Below are 9919 nucleotides of genomic sequence, written 5' to 3' on the forward strand. Positions count from 1 at the left end.
ACTTGCTATATGTATGATCTCAGGTAGTAAGGTAAAACTAAAAGTAGAATGTCAAGTCGCCCATTTAATTTTCTATAATGTAGGACTTAGCTGGTTGCTGAGAGAATAAAAAAACTGCCTCTGTGTGTACAAATGACATAGTACCTTAATATTCAGAATATGACCTGTGGGATTGAAGTGCCAGTAATCACCTGTGTGCATGATTTTTGTTGTTGTTTTGGGGCCAGACCTGGCAGCACTCAGGCTTACTCCTGCCTCTGTGCTCAGAAATCACTCTGGAAACCCTATGGGATGCTGGGGGTCAAGCATTTGCCACATGTAAGGCAAAAAAAGCCTTACCCACTGTACTATCCTTCTTCTTTGTGTGGATGTTTGATAGAGAGCTATTTGGTCCAACACTTCATCTACTGGATCAGAAATTCTGGGAGTTGAGTCAGTACTCTGTGGTTTACAAGATTTCATGTTCCTCCAATGTACCCTAAAACTTGAGACCCACCATCCTAATTAGTTATGAACATTTCATTGGTGGCTTATGCAAATATCAAAAAAAATAAAAATTATTAATGTAGATGTAGGTGATATACCCATTTCACTCTTTTAACTGTCACTGCTTTTGATTAAAATTACGTAGTTGGCTTTTTGTTTCAATAACTGTACTTAAAACACACTCACACAGTATCTGGATTGAAATAGCATAGATTTTGTCCATTTATATATAAGCAATCTTCATGACTTAATTTTTCCTAATGACTGCACCCATGGGATGGGAGAAACTATCCACCCAATACTCACCTGATAAGAGTTAATATCTAAGATATAAAAGACACTGACAGGAATTAATAAAAAAATATAACTTCATCTAAAAATGGGGAGAAGAAATGAACAGACACTTTCTCAAAGAAAAATACAGATGGGCAAAGGAACATGAAAAAATAGTGCTCACTTCGGCAGCACATATACTAAAATTGGAACTATACAGAGAAGATTAGCATGGCCCCTGCACAAGGAACATGAAAAAATATTCCACATCACTAATCATCAGGGAGATGCAAATCAATGATTGACATAGGCTTTAACTCATTTTTTATGACTAGAAGATCAAAATTTTCTCAGGTCACTAAGTAAAACAAAATCCTTTAGTGTGTTAGAGTTGCACAATTTGCTCTTTGCTATAAATCATTAAAATTTTTTTAAATTGCAAGAAAGTATTTTTTTGAAAAGCCAGCACTTAGCATCTACAAATATTTATTAAGTGTATATTACAACTGAAATACTCTGCTGTAGGAGACCAGAATAGAGTAGATTAAGACATGATCATCAAGTCTAGGGATGTGATTCATTGTTTAAGTAGAGTGCCTGCCTTGCATTCCTAAGGCTATGAATGAATTCAATCCTTAATTGACTGCTGTAATTCCTAACAATGCATTGAAATTCCCTCTCTGTAACAATTGTATAACTCCACGATCACCAGGATAAGTGTGTGATCACCACTCCAACAGTGTGAAATGAAGTTAGGGTGGGGAAGCTACATTTCTGTTGATTAGCATCTGGTTATAGAGAAAATGTAAATTTGAAAAATTAAAAAATTAAATATTGATGGATTTCCAATAATAAAATATCTTTCTAGTGGTAAAATAAATGGGAAATTGAGATCAAATAAGAGGAAAAGATTAATGAACTGATTTGTTTGGAAAGAGATCAGTCAAATTTCCTTCTTTGAGTAAGGGCTCAAGGAATGACTTTGTGTAGAATCAGATAGGCCTTATAGTGAGACATCAAATGTAGTGTGGTCATAGGCCCCTCCTAAAATATATGATGTGACAAGATTAAAAATAAGCAGGAATATGAGGGGTTAGTGACCAAGAAATACTTAGATCTGAGCAAAAATTTAATTCATGTTTTGTGTGTGATAGGTCAAAACTTAAGGCCTCACACTGAAAAGCAAGTGTTTTACATTTGAGATATATCCCCAGCCCATTCCATTTTTTATGTGTATGAAGAAACAAAATTTTTACGTTTTTTTGTTTTGTTTTATTTTATTTTATTTGTTTTTTTGGTGGGGGCACACTAGGCAGTACTCAGGGGTTACTCCTGGTTCTGCATTCAAGGGTTATTCCTGGTGGTGCTTGGGGACCATATGGAATGCTAGGATCAACCTTGGGTTGGCCATGTGCAAGGTAAATGCCTTATCTGCTGTGCTATCTCTCTAGCCCCTAATCAAAATAATTTTATTTGAATGAAATTTACTTAAAAAGATGAGAGAAGAGGGGGCAGGGAGGAAAAGGAAGTGTGTGTTCAAGAGAGGCCAATTTCTTGATTTCTGTATACATAAAAAGATTATGTGGATATTCACTAAACTCTTCTTTAAATTGTCCTGTTTTGAATATAAATTTATAGAAAGCCTAGTGGTATTAGTAAAACAGGAAGTCCTCAATAAATGTTAGTAATTAAATATCAATTATATGTGTGCATGAACATATATGTATAATTATAAAATTATCTATTGTCTTGAAGAATAAATGTTTTATTTATTTATCTTTATATAAAGATATATCCATCTTTTCTTGTTTGTTTGCCAGTTATTTTCTATTATTATTAGTATTGTCTTTTAACCGCAAACTCTTTCCTTAGACAGATGGGGCCCTTAAAGGCAGGGGAAATCTTTAGTTCTTGGACTGGAAGTAAGCATGAGTCTGTGCTATACGGAGCCAAGAAGATAATTATCAAATTGTTTCCTATGGAGTTAACAGGTCAGCAATGCCAAGACCAATAGTCTAAGATGAGGGTGCCAAATGCAAGCAGGACAATAAGTGAGGAAGCTCTAATTCAAAGCTGGCTGATCTCAAAGGCAATGAATGCAGTGAATTCAAGCAGCGAGGAAGGCAAAGAAGCCAAGAGGGAATAAAAAATACAACAATCTCTTAACTGCTTCGTGACACAGCTGAAAGATAAATATGCCCTAAAATGTCTGATGCAGCAACTAGGGAGTGGACACTTGCAAGCTAATAAAGTCTCACTTGAGACTGGATATTCACTTTATATTTTTTCTAGTTTTATTATTTGATATATATGTATAAACAGATGTATATATATATGTATGTATGTATGTTTTAGGACCACAACACCTGGCTTTGTGTCCAGGGATCACTCCTGGCAATGCGTGGTGGACCACATGGGATGTGAACCTGGGTCAACCACATATAAGGCAAGTGCCTAACTACCTCTCGGGTCCCTTTTATTTTTATTTCTGTGTTTATTTATTTATTTTTGGTTTTTGAGTCACACCTGGTTGTGCTGGCTTTGTACCAGAAATCCCTCCTTGTCATTTCTGGCTAAAGCTAAGGGTTATTCTTGGTTCTGCACTCAGAAATTATCTCTGGAAGGCTCATGGAACCATATGGGATACCGGGTATTGAACCTGGACTGGCTGCATGCAAGGCAAATGCCCTACTTGCTGTGCTTTTGTTCCAACCCCTAAGGCCCCCTTTATTTGAAATTTTACATTTAATTTTGGGGGGCCTTATCCAGTGGTGCTTGGAATGGGTACTACTGAATCAGTAGTACCATGACTTAGTAGTACTAAATCAGTACTTAAGTACTAAATACTAAGTACTAAGTAGTACTGACTTAGTGCTGGTATTGACTTAGTGCTGGTGGGGAAAACCTCCCAAATAACCCTGGGTGTACTTCCCCCGACAAAGAGAACATAAATTATGGAGTCAGATTTTGTGAGTTCAAATCTTGGCTCTAACTCACTAAATACCAATATTATTTAACTTCTTAATATTTCACTTTCTTTTATTAGGGAAGAAATATTATTTACTAGAGGGTTGCCATGAAAACTAAATAAGATAAGTCTGTAAAGCTCTTAGAAGAGTTCTGGTAGAGAATAGTTATGAACTAAGTCTCTGCATGAGAACCACAAAGTAGGAATGTGAGAATGACTTCTTTGGTGTTAGGTTGGAATCAAATCTATCGTTAACAAGATGGTGGAACAGACTTTTACTGTTTTTCCAGCACAGAACAACAGTTTTGCTTATGACCCACAGATGAAGGCAGCTCCTTGGGAGTTCAGGAGTCAAACAGAGAAGCTTCTGCACAATACAAAAGCAAAACATCTGAAATTGGCTGAAATGAAGAGGGAAGAATGGCTTCACTTTACACCACAAGATTGGGTTCTGGCGGGTTCTGGTGGTTATTCTAGCAATACTCTATTGTATTTCAGAGAGGTAGTTCAAAGTCTGGAGCACCTTCTTTTATTATTTTTATCTTTTAATGTTTTGGTTTTGTACCAAATTTAATGGAGGAACAAAGAATGTTTGATGCATAGGATGGGGGAAAGACAGTGAAGGGAAGAAACCATCAAATTAAAATGAAAAATAAGTAAACCAAAATCCTGGTAGCTTTTAGCATCCGCTCTACTCCTATGTTAAGAAGATTTGCTTGGGAATTCTGAAGAAAATGAGAACAGAAAACCAGGTGATCTGTGAAGGGTGAGCTGGAAAGAAGAGACAGGGACCAAGCAAGGACAGATCTTTCCAGCAGAGGCTGGGATGGCTCAGTGGGGAAGGCGGGACGCGGGGGGGGGGGGGGCATGCTTAATCCCTCCTTCCCAAGAACACTGTGTATTGCACCAGGAAATAGGAGGAGGAGAGCAGGAGTCTGCAGGAAAGGAACCCACTGCCAAGAGGCTGGAACTGAGAGAGGCTGGCCAAGAACATATATGAAGAACCTTCTTTGTATGTTGGAGCTCCAGGTTCAGTCCCCAAGACCACATGTTTCCCTGAGCATCACTGGAGCAAAAGCACTGGGAGATAGTAGAACAAAGAACTGCCAAGTGTGGCTCAAATAATAATAATAATATACTATTGTATGCCTGAAATTTTCCAAGTAAGTCTAAAGCAATATCACTACACACACAAAAGGTGCTTGTGTGAGGCAATGGATATGTTGACTCAATTTCAGCAATAGTTTTATAATGCATTTCATATACAAATCATCAAATACATTTTATATGTAAATATAATTCTTCAATCATAACTCAAACATTGAGAAAATGAGTATGTAAATTAATGTTTTTCTTTTGTTTTGATTTCTCAATTTTTTTTGTCAGTATAATAGATTGAAGTTTATTTTCTTTTTCTTTTTTTAAATAATATATTTAAGCACCATGATTACAAACATGATTGTAGTTGGGTTTCAGTCCTAAAAAGAACACCCCTTTCACTAGTGCAACATTTTCACCACCAATACCCCCATCTCCCTCCTTCCTCACGAATTTTTAATTAAGTAATTTAAAAAAAATTTATGGGTGGCTCCTAGCAGTCTCCAGGGACATTATGGGATGTCAGGGATCAGACCTGGGTCTGATGGATGCAAGGCAAAACACTCTTCTCTCTGTACTATTATCTCTCTGGCCCCAATTAATTTTTATTAACTTTCTTTTATTGTTGTTTCAATGACCAGGGGTGACAAACATGCCTGGGAATGCACTTGTATACTTTTAGATATGGATTCCTTTTTGTAATGATACTTTTCCATGTACTTTGTAGTGGGTCACACTTTTTGCTGAGGTCCACAGTTATTTTTGGTGATGCTCACACATATGCTTACCAAAGATCACAATTTCTGGCTATGGCACTCATACATCTTTTTAACTGTGGTGGTTTCTTGAGGCCATTATCCTTTACATGGTGCTTGCATATGCCTGGCTGCAGTACAGCTGGAAATCTCTTGCAGCAGGAAAGAGAGAGACAGCAGTGAAAGCAGACAGCAGAGCTGCCAGACTCAAATCCCAGAGCTGCTCTGATAGTGCACTCAGAGCATTTGGGGCACTGGAGATTTAAACTTGTAATCACGTGATTATAAGGCAGGCATCTAACCTTAGGCACGATTCCTCTGGTCCTGAATGAATGGATTTAGATGAAGATAGAATGAGAGGTCTATATCTGTGTCTTAAATGTGTAGCCCCATCCCACCATTCTTCCTGTGTAACCTTACCTACAAGAAAGATTCTCCCATTTCTGGGAGGGGTTTTGGGGAGGTTACAAAAGGTTTGGCCTCAGGGGCAAAAAGCGGATTTGCATAGATGGAGAAGGTAGCAGGAGGAGAGATGGCTGAAAGACAAGTTAGGATGCAGGGCTGAATAAGGATCCAGTGTAAATAATTATGATAGGCCACACATGTTGACTAGGGCATGAATGAAGCTGATACTTCCTGGAACCTAATGTGGATGATTTCCTCGCCTCTACCTGAACCTGTTGAACCGCCTGTTGGAGGGGGTTGCAGAAACATGTGTCCTGGGCTGGAGGAGAAAGGCCTTCATCACCATCCACCTCCTTCCAAGCCCATCCAAAGGGCTTAATGCAACAATATGTATATTAGATATTAATGCATACAATAGATGTAGTTCCCAATTCTGCTGAAAGGTCCTTAGACACAATGACATCTTACTAGCAACAAATATACTCATTACTCAGATTTTGTTTTGTTAATACAAGTTCTCAGAGAAATAACTTAAAGAGCTGGAGGGGATGCCTTTCATGTGACAGGCTCTGAGTTTGATCCCTGGAAACATATCGAGCATCCCCTTCCCACCCTAGATGATGCAGGTTATAGCTCTCAAGGCCTATAGCACTGTCAGGCCCAAACTACCTGCCTAGAAAATAGTATATGATAAAGAGAATAAAGGCTAATGTAGTGAAAGGCAGATAAAATTTGATAATTATCCTAAAGTAATGAAACTTAAGGAGACTAATTAGTATGTGTTCCTCAATTGTTGTTTTCTGGTCCAACAAAAGAGTGACATTAGTGAGACAGCAAAGCTTTAATATGATTTGTAAATTAGTGGCATTTATTTGGTATTATTTTTTATTTTGATCATTTTGCTGTGACAATGTATTTAGCACTTGAGGAGTTGAGTTAAGGACAGACAGGCATTTTTGTATTATTTTTCATTTTTTATTTAACAGTTTAAAATTAAAGGTATTATTCCTGTCAACAAAACTTTTACAAACTTTAAAATATGTATAGAAGCAATTGAAATATTTGTAAGAGTTTATGGAAGTTCATATAAATAGTACCGTGTTGTACATGGTTCTCTTTTTGTTTTCATTCAGAATTTGTGTTCAATTCTTTTTTATGTGTTGATTAATCTCTTTTATGTGTTGACTCATCTCATGACTTTCTTTCTATATTCCTCCTAGATCTAGATTAACTTCCTTCTCCTAAAGATGGGCTCCAGACAACCTTATCTTTACTACATGGCTTCATTCATTGGTCACAGTTAATCAGTTCTTGGTAAAGGTCTTACCCGAACTAGGTCCATCAGATAATTTCTACCAGAAATTTGAAACTGGGACCATAACATTCATTTTTAGATGGGGTTACTGTCTTAGTGAAGAAAATATTAAAACTTCAAAGCTGGAGTCCAGTTGTAACTTGATATGTGAATTGAGCTGCAGACAGTTGGGAGTCCGTGAGCTATTGAATCCTTGTAATACATTTTTCTTCTAGGCTCAATGCAGCTGCCAAGAAGCAGAACTATACCAGTAAATGCTACAGAAACAATTTGACATGAAAATTAAGGCAAAAAGAACCAAGATATCACAAAGATAGCAATACAGGAAGCAGATACCATGAAGGGAACTAGAAGGAATAAAGAGGCAGGGTTTGGATTATTAAAAGTTAAAAGTTTGAAGGATTCCAGAAGAAAGATTGGGGGGGGGCAACCCCAGCTATGTGAGGTACACTCTGGCTCCAATGTTATAAAAACCTTTTATGACAATATATGTATTCCAAAATGAGCAAGGAACTGCAATTAATGTTGGGATTCTACTTTTAAATCTTCAGGTTTTTAATTCTTAAACATTTTTATACAGTGTTGCTATGAACTTCATTTCACATTCTTCACTACATCCTTTCTTTTTGTACATTTTGTTGTTCCCTGAATAAACTTTTACAATTTATGAGTTCAAAAAGAAGAGCATTAAGAAACAAAACTTTGTATGTTGAAAAATTTCAAGCTTCAGGAAAATAACATAAATAGTACAAGAAATGTTTTCCACATTTTATTTCTCTGAATCATCTAAGAGTAATTTATGATAATAAAATAATGTACTTTTTAAGAGCTTTTAGTTTAGGGGCAAAATGCACATCAGAAAAAAATGTGCTATTTTGCCCATTATATGCTTAATTCCTGCCTGGTTTTAACTCTGGCATCATATAGTTCTCAGAGCACTGTCAGGAGAGGTGCAGAGCCTAGAATAGGGACTGGAATGACAGCACAGTGGTAGGGCATTTGCCTTGCACGTGGCAGACCCAGACGAGCCTGGGTTCTATCCTGGCATCCCATATGGTCCCTGAGCCTGCCAGTAGCGATTTCTCAGCGCAGAGCCAGGAGTAACTCCTGAGTGCTGCCAGGTGTGGCCCCAGAACAAACGAACAAACAAGCAAAACAAAATAAAAAACCATTATTAGGAGCATATCACGTTTATTCTCCTGTCTACAGCCATACCACCCTGAACACACTTGATCTTGCCTGAAGTTTATTCTCTTGTGCCCTGTTCTTTTGGTTCTGGCCAAATACATCATCATTTATAGTTTTTTTTTTTTTAAGTATGTAATTGTTGCATTAAGCCCTTAGGATGGACTTGGATGGTTGTTGGAGATGGAGGCCTTTGTCTGCCATCCCAGGCCACGTGGCTCTGCAACCCCTTTCAGCGAACAGGTTTGGAGGTTCATGAGAGCAGTGGGTAGAAATCTCACTCGCAGTCAGGCTTCAGGAAGTATCAGCTTTATTCATACCCTATCCACCACATGTGTGGCCTATATCATAACCTTTTAAGCATTCAGTCATTCTTAGCTAGCCCTGTGTCTTAACTCCTTTCAGCCATCTTCCCTTTGACCTCCATGCTGGCAAAAGACCAAAAGACTCAATCCCCTTGGTCAAAGGCCTTATCTTACCTTTCCAAGACTACTCCCAGGAAAAGGCGGGGTCTTGCAGGTATAGATACACGCAATATCCGCTTCCCAAGAGCCCTCCCAGGAATGGGCGGGTCTCATTTAGGATACACCTAAATCCAGGGTGGAGTTACATGTAATAAGCATTTATTACATAGAATTGGGTTCACCACTATTTGGTTATGTTATAAATTGCTATTAATTCATCATTCATATAAATGTAACATCTTTTTTACACAATTTTATAGAGGCCTATAAATATAAATTATATATATTTATATTTTCATATTTGTTTTATAATTTATCATTTATACTTATTTTCTAATATATTTTATATTTATTTATATTTACATATTATATTTATATATAAAGGGACCTCTACAGGAATGCAGCAGTGGTTAAAATTGCCTGCCTTGCAAGCTGAGGCCGTGAGTTTGACCCTCAGTGCTGCACACATGATGAGACTCCACAGAGCTGCTGTTGTGACACAATGGAGTATGCAAACATTGCTACTACAATGTGAAATCTCCAGTGAACTCTGAGACAGAGTATACAACCACCACAAGCAATGTAGACATCCAGGAAATAGCACAACAACACAACCAAGCATAGCAGCAGCAACTAAGGAAAGAGGAGAGAAAAAAAGTTAAATCAATTAATTAAAAAGCTCGAATAATTGTAAATTAAAATTAAAAATAAATTTTCTTTCAAATTATAGGTTAAACCAGAATTAGTATTCATAATAGACTTCACTTAATCCCAGTAGACATATAGTAGTTGTCCTGTTGCTAACTAATATTATTATTATTATTTTTTTTTTTTTGGTTTTTGGGCCACACCTGGCAGTGCTCAGGGGTTACTCCTGGCTGTCTGCTCAGAAATAGCTCCTGGCAGGCACGGGGGACCATATGGGACACCGGGATTCGAACCAACCACCTTTGGTCCTGGATCTGCTGCT

At 37.5% G+C, this 9919-nt stretch overlaps 1 pseudogene; it reads left to right on the forward strand.

The window, feature by feature from the left end:
* The first annotated feature begins 935 nt into the window (after nt 1-935).
* LOC126025238 (uncharacterized) lies at nt 936-1033 on the forward strand (annotated as a pseudogene).
* Nucleotides 1034-9919: the final 8886 nt, after the last annotated feature.

This window comes from Suncus etruscus, chromosome 12, assembly GCF_024139225.1.
Source record: "Suncus etruscus isolate mSunEtr1 chromosome 12, mSunEtr1.pri.cur, whole genome shotgun sequence".
NCBI classification, from domain to species: domain Eukaryota; kingdom Metazoa; phylum Chordata; class Mammalia; order Eulipotyphla; family Soricidae; genus Suncus; species Suncus etruscus.